This window comes from Neodiprion pinetum, chromosome 5 (genome assembly GCF_021155775.2).
Source record: "Neodiprion pinetum isolate iyNeoPine1 chromosome 5, iyNeoPine1.2, whole genome shotgun sequence".
Lineage (NCBI taxonomy): Eukaryota > Metazoa > Arthropoda > Insecta > Hymenoptera > Diprionidae > Neodiprion > Neodiprion pinetum.
In genome coordinates this window covers 10226144-10246805 of record NC_060236.1, presented here as the reverse complement: position 1 = coordinate 10246805, position 20662 = coordinate 10226144, and the positions used below count along the sequence as shown (strand labels likewise).

Here is a 20662-nt window from a genome sequence, read left to right as displayed (position 1 = left end):
AAATACATTACGTACGTTTTAAGTCAGATACCGTTTCTATGTTCAAAAGCGGTGAAAAAATTAGCTGCGTTTATTTCATTGCGAGAAAGACTTCCTGAAGAAACCCGTACAATAGCAGGAAAGACACGAAGAAGAAGAAGAACAACGAAAATATACTTAACCGTGAAGAAAGATAAAGGTTGGCATTGTGTCGATTGTATTGTACAAGAACAGTTGACTAATTCGAATAATTAGTATAATTAGAAGTACACGCCTCTCGGTTAACTGTTTAACTTGTTCGTCAATCTCGCGAAGCAGACATTTACACAAATTACCGTCATTATTTAAAGACTAGCTGTGATGTAACCGCTCTTGTTTCGCTGAAAAAAAAAAAAAAAAAATAATTCAACCAACGGGCTGAACATCGATTCGTCTTCATCGTTCACTATCTTTCTACTTCTCTTTCCAAGTAGTCCATCTATTCAAATCACACCGCGATTCAAATCGCTCGTAATTATTACACCGATTAAAATTAATTAGTACCTCAATCCCAAAATTTTAATCTTAATCGCGCATTTCATACGGTAAACAGTCGAGTCTTTCAAACTATTTTTATCAAAACACGTATACTTGTGAATCCGTTTGGTCACAGAAGATGATACTGTTCTTACTGAACGGTGAAACACACGTGTCCAGATGAATGCAATTTTTCTGCGATCATTCAGAGAATTTGACGTCAAAAAGAGATTAGTTGTTATAATTTCACCTTGAATCGTATTTTTATGTCCTTTTTGTCTATCTATCTATCTAACCTTATGCATTATGAATTTCTAAAATTTAATACCTATCAATGAAAAAATTAGTTACACTAAGGTGAACTTGAAAAAGTCGTTATCGACTAATGCCTGTACCTATTCATTGTCAGTGAATGTAAAAAAAAAAAAAAGAAAAGTAAAAACGCGAATCAGGTTTGAAAACAGGAAAATTTTCAAGCGTGGGGTAATTTTTTTTGTCCGAATCGCACAGAACGGCCCAAATTTTGAATTGCTAATCGAGATGACAATTTTCTTTGAATAACACATATCAACCTCGCCGATAAACATACTGAGTTACAATTCAGTGATCTATGCTAGATCCGATCATCCGCAGAATGTTACTGCACCTGGAGTTTTTCACAAACGTGAATTATGCAAAAAAAAAAAAAGATTCAGGAAGAATCTTTACAGTTAATTTAATCAAAGTTCACCTTCTCACGGACGATTTATACGGCTAATTGTAAGTATATCGTGACCTAGCTGCTCAACCAAGTTTGACGGTCGTGTAGCTGCGTAATGCACTTTTGCACCAGATTTTGCACACTCGACATGCTATACGGATCATGCATCGATCCTACGCAAAATTATGCTGCATCTCATAAAAAATGTTCCTGATAATTGATGATTATTTTTAAATGTAGCAAACAGTCGAGTAGAAAAATTGCCAATAACGGGTCCTTGATTATTATTCTCACCGATTCAATCCGCGTATTTCGTCTTAAAAATAATACAGTCAAACTTGTTAATCGATTTTTATTCACCTGTAATGTTTCTAGATTGGTTGAAGTTCGTTTATTCCGATAATTTATAATCATTACCTTAAAATATTGTAATCTTTATTATTTTGTTTATAACACAGAAATAAAATTTATTATCTAGTATTAGAAATTTGATACTCGTGTGAAAAACGAATGGAGAAATCAACGCATCAGGATAAGATAATGGATCAATTAAGGGTATTTCTTATGTTAATGGTACAAAATTCAGAGAACTGATTTCAAGATTTTTCATGCATAAAATACATCAAACCCCACAACATCTAGATATCTCCAACAAACTGAAACACCATCTTCAATATATCTTTCCTCATCAACTAAAACATTAATTTAAATAACAATCTTGAAATTGAAAACTTGTTACGTACGTTTGCGATTTATCTTGTATCCACAGATCGATTTTCTCCACAATCCCGACATCTGACAAACTTATACAGCGTAAAAATAGATATTTCAACCAAGCTTGATAATCCTTCTGAATTCGGTCTCAAAGATTGCAAAAACGGCGTTCTGGAAAATGTCAACCCCCATCGATTCCTTTCACATTACCACGTGATATCTACGGGCAACAAAAGAAATGAGAAAATATTGCAGTCTAGAAGTTTACTTGCTTCGGTAAACACAATCTGTGTCCGAAAAAAAAACATGAATAATGGGTGAGAGGTATTGAAACAAAGTCTTCCTCGTATCGTCGCACCATACGATCATAAGAAGTGAACTTTGGCGAGTAGCCAGATTTCGGAGCTGTCAATTAGATTGATATTTACGCAAGGAAAAGTGAAAACCACGTCGCTATTTTACTTCTGCATCAAAAGTTTCACGTATTTATATATGTATGTGTGTGTAATAATATTACTGAAGCTGTGAATTAGGACGTCCGTGTCTTTTTTTTTTTATATAAGGCGGAGATCATTATATTATGCGGGTGGTACTTTGAAAATCCGACACTTCAATATCGGACCTTGTGCAGATCGTCAATTTATTTGTTTACTTGCCGGAATATAGCGAAGCATAATATGTGTTGATGTATAAGAAAACTAAAATACACCAAGCTTTGAAATATTTTTGGATTTTCAAACTCATCCGCGTTTGACCGGCGTTGAGAAATTTATCAAAAGCGTTCCAACGAAGTAAAAAATGATTCAATGATTCATATTTCCAAGAAATATCAAAAAATATTATACAATAACAGAAACCTTTTTTTTTTATTATTATTATTATTCCAAGCGCATTTTTCCGTTTCCGTGTTGTTAATCTCCTTTTTTTTTACATTTTGGTGTGTATATTTATTTTACTCCAAACAAACAAAGTCTCCGGATACATTTTTTCGCGGAATATCCCGACGAATATTAATTTGCTCGATTTTACAATTAAATTAGACACACCGCTGTCGAGGACATGAGGGTGCAAAGTGCTGGTCACCCACTAGACCGTAGTATAATATTTAGCTTAGCTGCCAGCTATGGAGCGACTGTTTTTTGAAACAACGAGATATTATATTATTAAAGATATTACAATTCCCTGTGAAAAAGTAGGAAAAAAACTTTCCGGATTGGTTAAAAAGTTTCGAGATCGCAATTCTGTTAAAAAAAATAAACGAAATAAAAATGAGACAAGAAAAGCTGCAGAAAAATTCACAAACGCTATTGTTATAAAAATAAACGAGGAATACAATAAAAAATAGCCGTTTGTAGAATCTAAAAATCTCATTCCGAGTCGATAAAGTTCGCAAACAAGATGTTTTCATTGCCATAAAAGTCTAAAAGTCTGCCGTATACTGAATTTAAACCGAGATACTAATTTTAAGTTGTTTTTTTTTTTCAACAATATTTTACTACGGGCAATAATTGTGCCGTAATAATTCAATTTCACCCGTTGTCGTTCAGCATTCAACGACTAATTCGAAATAATAGCGTATAAATATTGCAATTGAAAATTGGATTTCAGACATTTCATTGAGCATTTCATGAGCAGAATAAAGAAAAACTTCTTCGTTCGAAATTCCCAGCGACGAGTAAAAATGTTTTACCTACAAATTAAATTGGTGTATATGATGAATCTTGTGTTTAAAAATTTCATGTAATACATAATGCATAGAACAGTTTCGAGTGACATTCTCATCATGGTACGCTTGGGAGTGATACGAATTCACCAAACGCTATTAGATTCACGTTCAAGTCAGGCGGTCATAGCTTTTTTCTTCAAGATTGTAAACGCGTGTCTCCCGTGTAGCGAGAGGGACGACGCCGCGACGTGGAGAGAGCACGACCCACGCCATGACCTGTGACCCTACATCCAAGGAACATCTCAGCGACATTGCCTAATAATATGTAAATTCGGTTTACGTCGGAACTCAGTGTAATCAGCCACCTGGAAACTCGGAGGTTGTTGACAATGCACGTATGTGTACCTATACGCTGAGTATAAACGTTGGGGAGCGGTGTTGGAATTTCGAATTTCAAAAGCTCCGCAAGCGCCAAATTCCGCATTTTTTTAATTGGCTGCTTTCGGAACTTGAACCGCGCCCCAACGTTGGGAATAAAATTATCGCGATGACAGAATACAATCGTGATTCACGCCTGATTCGTATGCAGAACGAGCACTATGCGATGTTGATTCGGCTTCTCACAAGAAGATCCATCAAAATGTAATTCGAAGCGTGGTTATTGCTTGGCCATGTATAAAAACACTTACGTTTATTACACTTGAAAAAAAAATATCGTCAAAGTTCTCAACCTTCATTCGAGATAAGGGTAAATCGAACAAAAATATCGTTGTGATCAGGACAGTACTTGAAACTATCACGGCGAAGCTGAATTGAACCAACAACTGATAGTTTAAAGACCTGCGCAACTGTGCTTTTGCCATTTATTTTCTTCTCAGTATAGTCGGAGAGATTCTGTTTTTCTGGTTAAACGTTGCTCAACTATTACTTATCTCTTGATTCTAGGTTCATCGAGATAGAAGTCTTTCACTAATGTTTACTGAAAGATTGAACACTACATATCTCAAACAAATATCCTAAATGATTAAATTGTTTTAATGGACACTTGAACTTGGTTTAGGGATAACCCCAAAATAATGTATACACAGGTACAAAGAGTTAGAAATTATAAAGAGTATGAACCAAGTACAAAATTACCAAACATGAAGAGACCGTTCAAGAAGGAAACGTAAACTTGTACCAAGATAATGCCCGCAAGTAGATTTAAGTGAGGAGATAAGACCAAGAAAAAGTGCGGAAGCACTAAAGTGGAAGAGCTCATTGAAAAAAAAAAACGTTTGTATGTAAATACGAGTAAATGTGGACTAGAATGCGAATTGTAAGACGAATGACACAGTGGCTGGAGGGTATGAGGAATGTGTGATATGTATGAGGAATTCCAGAACCTCTGAGACAGAAGAGAAGAGCATATATAAGGAAGAAGAGAAAAATAGGCCGCAGTTAGGAGAAAAGAAGTAGAGATACTTTCGTCAGAGAGATTACATAAGTTGGAGTCACTGGAGCATCCATGATGGTAGAAAAATGTAGGTTGTTTGAAACGGAAGGTTTCAAGATAAAGAATACATATATGTATGATGTAACAGACGAAGAAGTAGCCAGGAAGTCATGGAGATAAGACCAGAAGCTATAAGTCAATCGAGAAACAGAGAAATAGAAGGAGAACGAAAAATCGGGAAGACGTGGAAAGTGTCGCATGAAAATCGCAATCAAAGTTATACGGCATTTCGCTCCGCAGCATCATTTAAAATATTGCGAATCGTATACGTTTCATAAAATAATTTCTACGCCGTAATCTTGATCATTTTAAAGCACCAATTAGCAGCCTATTGTGCTTTTATACAGATTGAATTGTTACCGACCGAATGATCCGTTGTCTGCAACAATTTAATGCGCATGTGCCACAATCCGAGAGCAATTGTTTCTCAGGGTGACCAACCGTCCTCCTAAATTTAGACGACAGTTCGCCGTGATGTATGTAACCTCAAAAATTTTGACTGCTGCCGATGTTGAAGACAACTGCCAGCGCTAACTGTCAAAATTTTTGAGGTTATATTCACGACGGTTGGTCACCCTGACAATCAACTACTCTCGGTTTGTAGCGCATGCGCATTAAATTGTAGCACACGACGGGCTATTCTGCGTTAGCAATTCACTGTGCGAATTGTATACACACGAACATTTCTATGATCGAAAAACATCAGAAATCGCCATTCAGTCTTCACATCACCACTAGCAACGGCGTTTTTCATCAATCATTAAATCTCTTCAAAAAATCACGGGATTGAACAAATGTATACTAATTCGCCGCAGAAATGTTGATATTACACGACGATAACTACTACGAGAGCAGAAAACCACAGTCTGACTTGGGACCAGTGAAAAACTTCAAACGTTTCATCTGGAACCCTGAAAACAAATCAGTCCTGGACAGAACGTGCAAAAGCTGGAGTAATATGAAAATTTTTTACCTCATTTCGCTCGTATGGAATTGATTCTCTATTATACTATTCTTTGCAGTTCGACTCACTGTATTCTACCTGGTATTCTTTGGAGTGATATTCTCGCTATTTTTCCTTCAAATGTGGATCACGATAACGTACATCAGCTCTGTAAATGCGCCGCACACTTTCATCCCTACGTACAGAAGAGAGTTATTTCGTCTATGGAATTACAGAATCCCTCAGTTTCCCATGTTTACTTACGGCAGTCATGAGCATGGTTAGTGCAAAACTGAAACAAATCAGTTCATTATACTTTACTTTGTCATCGTTCCATCAGAAATCTACTCTATTCCATGGTTTCGAAGACTGTTAGCAGGATTTGAAAACCCCGAGATTTAAGCGAAAAATCGACATCTTTGTAGGTTTATTAGTCACTTTTTTTCCGACTATAGAATTGTCCCTGTAGATTTAAATCAATTTTTCGCAGGCCAGCTACTCGCACCCAAAAACGATACTAACAAATAAAGGAGCCGTAGATCTACGCGTCGATCAGCAAATCAAGCGACCAACCTCGGACGATCGGCAAGTGTGTAACAAGGAACAAAGGATCTTCTCCCAATCTGGACTGTGCCAAACCACGTACCTATCAGAGGAAACTACGCAGCGGCGATTATCGAAACGTGCTCTTGTGAGCTCGAGGTGAAGATACGCCGATTGGCGTATCGCGTGTAAATACGGCTTTGACAGTGAACTCGACGGATCGTGACATTGTTACCGTTTGCGTCACGATCCACGACCTACTCGTTCAGCCGCGAAGAGCAACGCCGTGCACAAAGAGTCTCGATCTCAAACTGCGCTCACACCGATCTTCCAGCAGCTCTGCGTTGGTGTGATCTTTCAGCTCTTTACCGCCACCATGGGCTTTTACCGTGGTAAAAATCGGGCTTCAGTGTGAACTAGGCCTAAGACTTACCAGCCTACCGTAGCAAGCAGCTGTAAAGAGTGCCGGAGGAGTACAACGACCCCTCAAGTGCAGGTCGCCACAGCAGCACACCTGCATCACCTGTGGCAGAAGCCGTCTTTCTTGGTATCACATTGAGGTCGATGCAGAGATCGGTATCTCGATGATTGTTCAATTATCTCCGTTTAATTGGGGTTAGTTTATATTGTTCTCGGTAAATTAAGGACAAGTCGATCCTGACATGAACTGTCTCGAGAAAAATTGTACGGTATACTTGTCTCTCCATTGATTTACTTGAACACTGGTAAAATCGCAATGTTCCTCATCACGTGCCCTTATTTTGACTTATATGCTAACTTTGCTTCGGTGTTATTCAGTCAAACAGATTGCTGCTAGCTGTAATATCGTTATTTACATTAATATTCTGACCGCGCCTGTGGTATATGACTGCATTTCATGACACGCCTGATACGTGAAAGCTTTTATTTACTTTTATCGTCGATTATACTATACCAGTCTATTTACGCTTCAACTATCGCCTGAGATACGAAGCCTTGATTAACATCCAGGGAGGCACTGTGTGATAATAATTCAGCCAGTATACATTCCATTTCCTATATTTACCTGAAAATAATATATAAGATTTCGGTACTCTACTAAAAGATTGTTGTACCGCTGAACTGGAGTAAACATTTCATTCGATTAACAGAATTAATATTGAGGATATTTTGGAGATGAGTAAGAGCTTACATCACTTGCAAGGCCAAATTCAAGGTGACACAAAGTCTGGTGAATTTGCATATACTCAAGAATGCGAAGCTTATGGCTGCAAACCAATCTTAGTGAAGAGCGCATCCTTGATTGTTGACTCATTTCCTTCTTCCCAACCTTCGAGTGTGGGTTTTATACAAAACGCTTGAAATGTGCGCGTCTATTCTGATAATTGCAATTCCCAGCCTTCCCACTAATTCCGGTTGACCTCTGCGTCGTTGGCGCGATTTCTATTACATTTCTGCATGCTGATCTTCAGCCAGGAGTCACGTATAGGTGGGAGCAGCCATGACTCTTGCGTAAGAATTCCTAATCGCCGAGTGTTTTATTACGCGATTGCACGACTCCCTCCCGCGAAGGTGCCGAGACTCTTGAGAATGCACTTTGTATTCAAGGTGGAACCTGCGGTGACGGTCGTTGAACAAAATGCCCGCCTTTTTATTCGAGGATTTTCAAATTATACCGCATTTTCTGACCCCGGACTCCAGTTAATCTCCAATTTCGAATGCACTCTCCCCCGTGTGCGAATTTTTATACACCGAGTAGTTTGCTATTACCATAATACGTTAGTAAATTTTTTCGTGGAAATGAGGTAAGTCCGGGATTAACCAGGAAACATTTTTCACCTGCGTGTATTTCCACTGTTATATTAATCCTGCAAAAGCGGAACAGAAATAAAAAAGAAGGTCACGAATTATAAGCCCCAAGCAAACCAGATGCAGGAGGCTTAAGTCAGACAGGTCGTAGACGGACAAATTAAACTAACCCCGAATGGATTACAGAGGGAGAAATTTAACTACCGGTTATCCGAATAACGTAATCGCCCTGGTCCATTGTAAGTCTCAATTAGATTACTCGCGGTCGTTCTTGATACACTGTGGATGCGTGCGTGCGTGTGCCTCGCGTGATCAACGCGTTCTCGAGTCATCGTTCGCATCGCATTTATCGAGCCCACAATGATGTCGACCCACACTTGCACAATGAGGCAGGCCGAGGCCACTTTGTACACGGAAATGACGACGAGTGAATTAACGGATGATCAAATTAGTTGAAAGGAAAAAACAAACAAACAAGTACACGCTGTACGACGAGTATTTCGTTTACAAATCTTACCACTATCATTCGTGTTGCGTTACATCCACCATGAAAGGCCTCGACGAATTACTGTGACCAGTAAAATAGCCAAAGCTATTAAAAATTTTAAATGGGAAACAGTATTAGCTAACTAATCGCACCCGGCGTTTCGGTTCGGCGAAGAATAACGGCCCTCCCAGCGTTCGACCAATCAACATCGTCAGGCATCAGCGCTTTTCTCTGTACTTTTCCGCCAGGGGGAAGTGTGGTAACAGTAATTGGTTTACGTCAAGTTGCTTCGATTTGGAAGGATTGCAGCCTCAGAATACTTGTGCATGAAACTGAAAATGAAAATTTTTACTTATTGGTCACTAATTTTTATAAAGCTGGAACGATTTTGATAGTTGATTAGTCGTATTAATGGGAATACAGTATCGATAGTCACTAAGAGAATAACTCAACAATATGTATAAAAAAAGTTGCTAAGGTTTTGTCTCGTCTATCTGTTTGTTTGTCTATTTCCCAAAGGCTGCGAAACTACCATTTTTTTTTTTTTTTTTTTGTGAGAAAACAGACGCTATGATATTATGGAGCTCACAATAAGTAGCGAACCTTCAAACTGATCACAGTGGGGTGCGCATCGCCAAAATTAAGTCGTTTCGACGTTTCCTCGTCATCGGGGTACGGACGAAGTCATCGTTTCATTTCACAAATTGACTATAGATATTTCGATAAAAGGTAGCTTCACAAAGGAAAATGCTGGAATTTTTTTGAAATTGATATCACACCGTCACAGAACTGTCGCTGCGATGTATTTTCTTGTGTAGTCTGCAAACGGGCACCTCTGAAGACGTTGAATTTAGTCGTATATGACATGTACCCTTGTACAACGAGAACTTGAGATCAAACAGATGTGTACACGCACATGTAGGTAATCTGAAAACTGAATTGCAGAATGTAGAATACGCGCCGTGGGTGATCCTCTCCAATATTCCTTGATCAGCGTTGCGCGAAAAGAGACACTGCAAGGTACAGGGGGTGCTCTACAGGCAGCGACGGCTCTCCGCTTGGTTTGAGACTGATATGCGTGAAGTGATCTTGGGAAAGTTTCACTCGTGCGTTATTGCACCCGGGTTTCCATGGCCACATGCTTGCCTCTCGCTTCAGACTTGCAATTTCTGACGGAGGGATCCTCGTTTGGGTGGAATTAAGACCTCAGCCATTCTGTCCTCGTTGAATGTTCGACTTCAAAGCGGTCTTCTTGGAAGGCTGAAGAGGCGAGTAGGCGGGTTCGCGCCCAAGTTTGGCTAGCTAGCTGCAAAGCAAATATCGAGGGAATATTAAACTGCCCCCTCCCCCCCCCCCCCCCTCTTCCTTCTCCCATCCAATGACACTTCGCGTTTGATCAGCCGCCCCAAGCATTTTACCGGAGACTAGGAGCCCTCAATTTTCACCAGAAATCCCAACGCGTTCCCGGCTACCAAACTGCGCTTCTCCACCTGTCGATTTTTGAGGCTGACGCAAACCATAGCCACGGAATGTCTACAGAGTCGACCGGTCATTGATCCCTCGCCGGAAGATATTCCTTCGTCAAATATCATGCCGACAAGCCAAAGTGACACTCCCTTAATGGATTGCTCCTCGAGCCAAGGAGCTTCTCTGCAAGATTGATGGACTCCTAGGTACGGATGCTCGCAAGATCAGTTATTGGAAGGATTTCATGTGACGCAGGGTGTCCTCGGACATCCGATAATCATGGTAAAAGGTTGACGAAGCCGAGCGATGGAATTCCTTGGATTTAAGTGTTTGACCAGGCGGATGCAGGATGGTTGGATCAACTGATCGAAATATCCAACACGCAATGAATCGTATCGGGCTTCGGTTAGAGTTCTTTTTCTTTGTCGACGTCATCTTGTTCCAACTTCTCTCGCAACACTTGACTCTCCGTCCCCGGTCTGTTTTTCAACTTCCTGCAATTAGCTCGTCTCTCTGTTTCTTACTTGTTATAAATATACACTTTAACGTTCCTCAGAGGTTATATATAATTATTCGTACAAAAATCTTTTTGCCTCTGCAGTTACAGTCTCAGGTAGAGACTGAATCTGGTGTACTCGGGTAAAAAGTTTCTTGAAACAATAATGTCACGCCCGTTCCTACGAAAAATTCCCCATAGACTTCAAGATCAATAATGGAAAAGCTTTTGAAATCACACTCCTTAAGAATGATCTCTAAATACGTATAATATTCTATTGAAGTAAATGTATTTTCATTACGCAAAATTCGATGCAAAACAAATTACGCCTCGAAAACCGCTTTTTATTTTTTCCCTTGAACCGCCTCGTGCGCAAGTTTTATACAATGTATGTATCCATTTCTTGCTCTTACTTTGTACATATAATAAACTTAAAAAATGTAAGCGAAGTAACGCGTGTTCCCTTTACCGGATGAGACTCTTCGCGGTATATATTTCAGCTGGAGGGTGAGAACCCTTTCAGCTCCTCCACTTCTCATCGAGGCTTTTTGTCTCCGTCAGGGCGTAAGCGGAACCATGGCAAAGACGCTAAAAAATTGCGATGGCCATAATACAAGCAGTCCCGATTCATCAGAGTCCCTCTTAATCCCGTGACGTCGGCTACCCACCCTCCGGACTTTGGCAAGCGTGATCCAACTTCTGCAAAGCCTCTAAATCCAGCGGGCCCAACGGAATCGAGAAACAAATTGAACGCTGGTGAAACAAAGTTATTATGAACGTTACTGCGCAGAAGCTGGTGATAGAAAGGGATTGAACCAAAACCGGTCCATGTATGCTCTTCGTGCTTTATCCTTCTCAAAAAAGCGAGAGGCTACAGAAATGAGAAGAAAAAATCCCTACGGGGCTTAACCGGACAATTTGGAGAACAGATAACGTTGCTTCTAGAAATATTCTCAATTATCATATCGCAAGGAGATTTGAAAGGAAGAAAGTGGCTTAGGGCTGGATTTTTAGCGAAAGAAACGGCCCTTCCTTTTTCTCAATCTTTCCGTTCCTTCCATGTTTTACTTAACTGACGTGGGTTACATCGCTGTCGTCGTATACAATACTTTCGTACTAACTTGCGGACTGGAAGATCGTATGAGAGATGGTAAATTTTTTCTAGCGCTCGGGTTTCGCGGTTATTAAATTAAGGCTGTCCGTCCTCGCTTTCCCGAGTTTATCGTCGAAAATATGTGCGGACTATCGATCGGTACCCCGGAAAATTCCATCGCGCCACGTATGTTGACGTTCACAGAATGAAATGACGTGGGTCCTGATCAATTTATGCTAATACATATTCTTTATAATAAACACGTATATTTCTCCCAGGTCGAACCCGCTGCACGTCAAACTCTAGTGTGTAGCGGGCCTGCTGTAATTAGAAATGAATTCGAAAGGGCTGAACCGGGAAGGGTGCTCTTCCGCATTTTAATAACTCTCTTCCCGAGGAGTCAATTATATCACATCAGAGGAGAGGGACGAGACGGTGTAATAAACTCGACGAGACACGATGAGCTGGGCTACTTCATTCATTAGCTCTCCTCGTGCGATTAATGAACTTTTTAAAATTGCGCATTGTTACCACTCTCTCGGAAAATTCAAGGACCGCGAAGTTACTCCTACAACTTCATGACTGTATATCCTCGTTTACCGCATCTACTTTTTCATCAAATTGCAAAGAGTAATGATATTGCAATGTCGCCTTATGCGATGACGAGAACATCTCGTCAGGGACAACACGCAGGTGCATCGGTGAAGGAATTTACATCGAAATTGCAAAGACCAGTTTGAGAATTGTATCTTCCTACAGATCATACTAACTGCCAAACCTCTTCAGGATTATACGTGAATTTCATGCATTGACGAGTCGAAGACTGAATAGGAGGTCTGAACGTTATTTGGAAATTGAAGTAGGTTGACTCCTGACCATATTACTCACCTTGTAGCTATACTATTTTGAACAACTGCAGCTGTGAACCTGATCTAAAATTCGCGAAATTGCAAATTGCCGAATTTTAATTTGAATCAAACTTTATTGTCGCTGGATCTTTGTAGGCATAAAGAAAAATATACAAAGCACGTGCTTGCACATCCTGCATTTCCACTTATAGTGGGCATACCAAAGAGACGATTGGCACAAAACTGTCTGCGGAATGTTGCGAAATACTGAATTTCCTGCACGTTTATTTCTCTTTTTTTTCCACGAATGCCAATGTCTACGACTAAAACGCACCGCGTACGTGAGTTTAGTTATAACTTTCGAGTCTCTGCGGTCTACGCAGGCAACCGACCGGACGATGCAGAGGACAGCCTAGCCTTTTCAGGAGAGACTCGAGCAACCAAATATAGGGAACAGTTGGAATGCGACACACGTACATCGGACCATCTTGAACACTTTGAGCGGGCCGAATACTCTTTGTTTTAATGGTTCAACTCAGCGTCGGATCAACTGTCGTCTGGGGCTATTCACACACCGATGCAGTTTGGCAATTTCCAATTGATTCCAAGGTTCTAGTATCGCAGGTCTTCCGGATCTTTTCGCGGCCCTGTAGCGGTTACGTTTTCGTCGATTCATATTCTCCTCCATTCGTATCGCGTATTCTTCACTCTGTTCCCATTCATCGGACTCAATGTCGTCGTATTTTAATTGCTATGCCTCTGAGGCTTCCATAAGTCATTATAGCTGTGGCGTCGACGGCGTGAGGCTTTTGTACTAGCGCCATTTATTCATTTAAAACTCGCTTATTTCCGCACAGATGTTATCACCCAGCTCATTTAAATCGCCATAATTACTCATCGCCTGAAACCAAAGCTCACATTTCAGGATGCACTTCCCGAGTCGAGTCAAGTGTCAAGTAATACCGGCATTGAACTATTTCTCATGTTACGATATTTTACTCGCTGCAATTTTATGACTTGCCAATTCGACAAAAAAAATTTCCGTTCTATATGCAAGGTTAAAATATCATATCTTAATGTTCAAGCGTTCTCTGATTTCAAATACCACAATTGAGCATCGAAACTCCCAGTGGTAAGGTAACGGTGAATAAAATGACGCGTCCGAAGCGATATTTCCGTAGATAAAGGCGGCAACGTCTTCTTAGGGGCAAAACGTACTTCTTGGCCATCTCCAGCATAGGCGCCCGTACTGCCCGAGGTTTGAGCTTCGAACAACTGTCGTAGATTCTTATCGATCTCCTTGGCGTGGTCCTTTTTGAAAAACGGTCTGCCCCCTGAGAGTATCTCGTAAATCCATGCGCCTGGGGCCTTCCGGCAATTAGAGGGATGGACCGATTTCTATCTGCGATCGAGGAGCCCTGGCGCATATTCTTAAGAGTTTGGGTCACGTTGGCCTCAAACGCCCATCGACCCTGCTTAATTGGTTAATTTGGTAGTCAAAACGGGCCGGCAGACGCCAACCGCAGACGAAACTGGCGACAGCTCGCATCTTTCCGCCCCTTAACTGACGTCAAAGTTCTCCTTCTATCTGAATGAAAGTAACTCGTCGCTCTTGTCTTGACCCGGCTAGGCAGATAAGATTCGGGAGAAAGTGTCAGTTTACAGATTGGACATGGAGATCCGAGTCGCGTCGAGCTCAGAAACGATTTGTACTTACCAAAATTTATCTTCAGTGGAAACAGGATACTGCTTTACTGGGAACTAGGTTCATCTAATTGGGAGAACGCTTTTTCCTTTTACATCCAAGGAGCTTATCAACCAATTTTCGAGTTTTTTTTTTTTGGGGGGGGGGGTGGTTTTAAAAAATTGATAACTTGGTACTAACTCAGTGAAACCGATTTCCGAACTTTATCAATCAGAAAGAATTTTGCCCAGACTCGGGTTCGCAGAATCAAGCCCGTGTCAATCTGAACAAATCAAAGAACAATCCGACACTGCATTTCCTCAGTAAAGTGTTCTCTTCTTTTCTATTTTAATTTTTTTCTTTTCTTCAATCATCCGTAATTACCACCAATTCAATCGTTTCATCATCACGTTGGATTTCATAGACTATCGATCTCCGAAATCTACACACAAGTGATTGAATATAACTTTCAGATCCAAGGGACGTGAATATTTTTGGTTTGAAAAATTAACAATTATACTCGGCTTGTAAAAGTATAACTGTTACATATGGTTAAAAAAAATGCAACATCAATAGTTATTTTTTAATGAAGCCATTCATTCATAAGTGTCTGTCCAATTTCTGTCAATGTGTCAATTTCAAAGGCTCTTGAACTTTGAACTTTGACTTGGCATATAAACAGAGTCTTGACTCACACGCCTCGCCGTACGGGCGATAAACGCATGATGCATGGAACCGCACGTCACGTACATCCATCCATAGAGCTCAACTCTAATTCTTGGGATTCACCGTGGCGACGACGATTCGATGTTGACTGTAGATTCATTAGAGTTCAGGCGCCCCTCAACTACGAGCAGTAGCGAACCTGGTAAATATAGACCTGATAGTAAACCGTGTCAATGCTGCGGTTACCCAGTGATTAAAAGCGGTCCTTTTGACTTGAGATAAACAAACGGCGAGGTTTAATCAACGATCCTATATTGGTAGCCCTGCGGTCATTCGCTATGTAGATAAATTCAGACGCGTGACAGATCAGAAAGTTGGAAATTTCAGGCATCGAATATTTCATGATAAACAATTACAAGGTAGTGAAGAATTAATCAGAGTGCATTTTTGCGAAGGGAAAAAGAAATGCAGTGAAAACATTTTACCCGCAGAGAATTCAGTGCACTTCAATAATCCGGATGACCGAAACTTTAATATCAGGTAATTGAGACCCGCAGCTGCTTTTCCCTCTCATTTAGATTTGCCTACGTGTATACCCTACTCTGTAAATGCAAATTCGAAGCAGAAGATGAAATATTGTGAACTGATCGAACATGGGTTGCTAAGCTGGCGCTTCTTCAGTTGCAGCGGCACTTTTGTCTGTGATCTCAGGGAGATTTTTCATCGTACAAATTCGAGGGTCCCTCGGGGATGGAGCAGGGAAATAATAGTACACCAACAACTAGGAAACCATTCTTCCGTTCATTCGTGAAAGGATCACAGCTTCGGGTACGTTATGCCTACCGGTTTAATCTGGGATGAGCCGTCATTAAGCGCAGGGCACAAAATTCATTCACCGCTTGTATTTCAACACGTACACAGAATTTGGAATAATCTGTGTCCATTGGTAAAAACCAAAATAACAGGCCAATTCAGCTGCGAGAATGACGTCTGAGCTCCTGCCACCTGGCGGAAGATCGCGAACTGACACGTGACAACCGCAGAACGCATACAATCGTTCTTAAACCGTTGCAAATCAGTCACATCTCTTTTTTTTCAGCTCCTCGATAAGATGAATTTAGTTCGCAGTTCGTATGATACTTTACTGATAGCACAGATGCATCCGTAAAATTTTGCCAAAATTGGCCTAGCCGTTTTTGAAATCACTGATAACAAACTAACTGATGCTTTCTCTTTGTATATAATAGCGGTGTAAAAATTTAGATTTCGCATAGAAGATGATATAAAATAACGAAAAATCTTCTATCAAATGGTTATGGCATATTTTTCCGAATTATCTCCTGGCCAAAAATAATTCGCAATGGCTTTTAGCCTGGACCGTCAGTAGCACGTCAATTCTGGGAATTATCTTTCCATTTCTAGTTGCGAAGCTGGCGCAATATTGATTTCAGCTTAATGCAGTTCACGAATTCGCATTCGATGAATGGATGGAGATTCCAAGAAATTTTTTATTCTCATTTTTAACTGCATTGTCTTCGTCATTGGTGCACGGACAGAGACGTTTTACCTACGGCTATAATGGCTCCAGTTTCAGCTCACACATGGCAGGGATATATATATAAGGTATTCGACCTGAAGCACAACTCTGTAGGTATGAGGGGTCACCGTGAAGCGGAGCACTTTTTCACCTCACGGTTATCGCTTTTTATGACACTCAAGTGCGCTGCAGTACGCTGATTGACTTCGCAAAAACCATAAAATCGACCAGCTCGCTCTGAAATATTTTATAGACAACGTGCATAGAACTGGCAACTGAAACGCGTACGTGGATGATTAAGTATCCTTGGAAATCTTGAGAATAGGTCACAAAAAAGCTTGATTTTCCGTATATTATGAAATATCATGAATAAAAGCTCACTGAGAGATTCTATTTTGGAAATTTGCGAAAATTTTGAATTTCAGGTAAAAACGTTTGCGTAGTGAGTTTCTTTTTAATTCTAAATTTGTAAAATTAGGCGCACTTTTTGTACTGAAAAAAATTTCAACAGCACCAAAAAAATTTTATAAAATACGTATCGTTACAGCTGTTTAAATATTGTTGGAATCATAAAAAGAGGTGGTACAAGTAACTATTTTATGCGTTCAGAGTCATCATTACTATACTTTTTGGTAATTTCGTCGCAAAAATTAGTTTGTTCAGTCAACTGTTCTCTTATTAGTAGAATAAGGCCCCAACGTTAATTTACTATTGTACCGTAATCAAATTTTCGCAAGAGTTACAAGAAAATATAGTAAAAGCGACCATGATCAGAAAGAATAGTTACAGATACTAGAGTTCCTGGTTAAAGTTGCAAAACGAATTTGCATTTTTTACCAAAAATTATATTTTTCGTTTGTGGTATAAAATTTCAAGAGTTTACGACTGTGCAGTAATCGCAACTAAAAGCAGACGGATAATACCATCAGCAACAAACATATTTCAGATAGGAAAATTCAGGTAAATCGTTGTTTCAAGAGAGTTGTCAAAATCTACTACTTGAGGTTCGTAAAAATTTATCATTGTGAGTCCACAGATAATATAGGCTGATCCTTTTCATAAAACTACCTTGTATCTCAGTCGCAGATACCTGGCCGCAGAAAATCCCTCTGCACTTACCTGGGTAGAAAACCTTCTTTTCTACCTGCATGCCTCCTGAACAAACAACGCGGCGCCTTTGCACCCAATAATCAAGCAGCACTAAGCATTTTTGCCGCGAGTCGTATTTTAGGCTTGGTTTCACAACCGAGAAGACTAATGTTCATGACTATGGAAGCAACGTTTTTTTACGAAAGTAATGGTAAATATGGAAGATCAAGATATCACTATTTTCAAATGCATGGTGGTAAAAGTTCTGATTAGAATCAGTGAAATACATAAGTTGGCCAAGTGAAAACTCTGCGAAGAAATTATGTAGTTCTGAATTGGTAAATATTACTTCTGCACCAAATTTGATGAATTTAGTTGATATTAAGAGATTTAAAAATTATGTTAATATAGTAACAGAGTTTAGAGTATCTCTGTTTCGTCATGGAAATACGCGAAGGTTTAAAAAGTTTGATGCTTCAACTTGGCCGATAACATTTACGCGATTTTCACTCAAATCTTATCCGCATCGAATCGAGTCATTGCTCCGGAATTTGAAACCGAAACTGTTCGTGCCTTAAGGTATAGGCTGGAAAATAAATACACTGATGATGAAATTTTGTTACAAGTTGAGAAGGAATTTTTTTTTTTAATCTCAGTACTTTTCAGACTGGGGAAATCTGGATGCACAGAACATGCATAAAAATTTTTTCACTCCGTACGTAATTTTCCGTGAAAATTGATTTTCCCGTCGAACGTGACCAAGCGAACGGTGAACTCTCGTTATCTGAAGGCGGACGATACAGTTGTGCGATAAAACTGACCCTTAGACAGAGCAAATGTTAGATCCGATAGTGCAACGTAAACATATCATCGATAAGTCAATGCCGTTTAATACATGGTGAGGTTTTTCTGTCTGCGGAGTGAAGTCTCGTACCATGATATACGGTTGAAACGCACTGAAGTCTAGAAACGATCAACACGCATTGACGAAAGCCTGTAGAAAAAAAAAAAAAACCTGGTCGGTGAAGTAGAGCGAAGTCCGGAAGTTCGTGGTCGTAAAACCAACGTGCCCGATCTGTCCACTTTTCTTCTTTCGCGCCGCTCGACGTCGTTACTGAAGACGAGTAAATTCGCTCTGTTTCACATGGTGTGCATTCACGAGCAAATCGGGTGAAACTAAACCCCGCGGTAAGCTTCCTCGAATCTCGGTCGTTTAAATATTGCATGAAACAGCCCCCTCGACTCTACTCAGCTTCAAACATGCGCCCCCACGTTCAACGTCCCCTCAAAGGCGGCCAATGCGCCAATTTCATGCTTCAACACCCCAAAACTTCCGTTCAATACCGAAAATTCTATTCATGACGTTATTAAGACGGCGGCTGACGATGAGTCGTTCATTTAATTTCTGTTCACAGCAGGTTCTTTCTTCTTCACTTTTTGCTGAACCGTTTATCGTAAATTGAAATCTCCTACATTGTATAATACAAAACATATTTCATTTCGGACGCAGGAAGAAGTACATGGGCCGATCCGCTAACGTTCGGTCGGATACTTCGGTGCCAAAATTCAATCTCAAACACGTTTTTTCGACATTTTTATTTCAGTATATGTGAAACGTGTCTGATCCCTTTCGTATATACAAAAAATGTCAGAAACACGACTTTAATTTGCAACTTCTGAGGATCTGCCTTAAAATAGATTTCATATCTGCAAAAACCAGACTTTTTTTGCACGACAAACACGTTGGGTCATATTTTTTTCCGTCAATTCGCTGAAAAAGGTTGAATTCGAATTCGGTAAGGCTTGTAAAAATATTTTTATATCCAAGTGTCCACAGTAACGTATCCAATTATAGTCACGTCAAAATTCTGACACTGAAAAACTGGCCGGAAGTTGATGGATTAGCCCCATACGCTCATATATAATCCTGATGTAAAAGTCGACCTGACTTGATAATTCATCCGTCGCTTACAATTACCTTTATTTATGAAAGCGTTATTTCCGATCCGAGAAATACCCGACATTACGTAGCGGATCATCACGGTTCGGTTAAAGCCCAGACCTATGATTGAGGTTATGAAAAGACAAAAGAAACCCGTTAGGGTTTGTCAAGAATCCGGATCAACGTCCAGATGACTGTTTTAACCGTTTCCTTGACGGGATACGTGCTCTTCGAGGCAAATAATGAGAGCAATGAGCTTCACTGCTGGTCTGTTGTAATTGAGCGCTAACTTTACGAGATCTACGGTATAACCGGAAGAGGAATCGGCCACTGCAAACGTGGTGAACATGACGGCGAACACGGATAGTGACAGTTGCGCGTTCATGCTGGAATCACCGTTAACAGGAAGCGGCGACAAGCGGTTCCCTTGGTCACCGAAAGAAACGCGTCTCCTCTTCTTATCCTGACGAGCGTGACTCGAATCGAGGTATATGTTCAGAAACTTGTGGATATATGTGAAATACGCATGACTCACAACGCGCGGGTAGGAAAAAATTGCGTTGTGAATTTTTACAAGACTACCTTAGTCCTCGTTTTACCAAGTGGAGTGGAAAGAATCCTGACCATTTAACGAGTATACCGGCACAATTTCTTGAAACTTGAAAATCAACTGCGCATGCGCGAGTTTTATCGGCTGTTCGTACAGGCTGACCATCCCGAGTTTCAGCTATCAAACTGTTTCTGCCGGCGATGTAGTTGATATGAATTTTCGAGGTTAGAATCTGAAATAATTGAGGTGGTGACTCGGAAAGGTTTGGGAAGCATTTGTTATTGGGTCGGAAAGTTGATTCTTGAAAGAAAGGTCGGAATTTAATGCTTATGCTCTTTGAAAATTCAAAGGTACACATTTTATGTACGTTGGCCCGCCTGCATCGCAGACAAGAATATCGCTACGGGAAGATTTCGCCGACCAATGAGATTGAATTATTTGGCGCATGCGCGGTTGATT

At 40.2% G+C, this 20662-nt stretch overlaps 1 protein-coding gene and 1 long non-coding RNA gene across 2 annotated transcripts in view; both read left to right on the top strand.

Annotated features, from left to right (window-relative positions):
- Positions 1 to 20662, top strand: part of mthl1 (methuselah-like 1) — a 119340-nt gene that overhangs the window by 49931 nt on the left and 48747 nt on the right. The gene's annotated exons all lie outside the window — the stretch shown is intronic.
- On the top strand, positions 5747 to 7596 carry LOC124220617 (uncharacterized). The gene is made up of 3 exons (XR_011177245.1): positions 5747 to 6023; positions 6093 to 6293; positions 6504 to 7596. It is a non-coding gene; the product is annotated as an uncharacterized lncRNA (long non-coding RNA).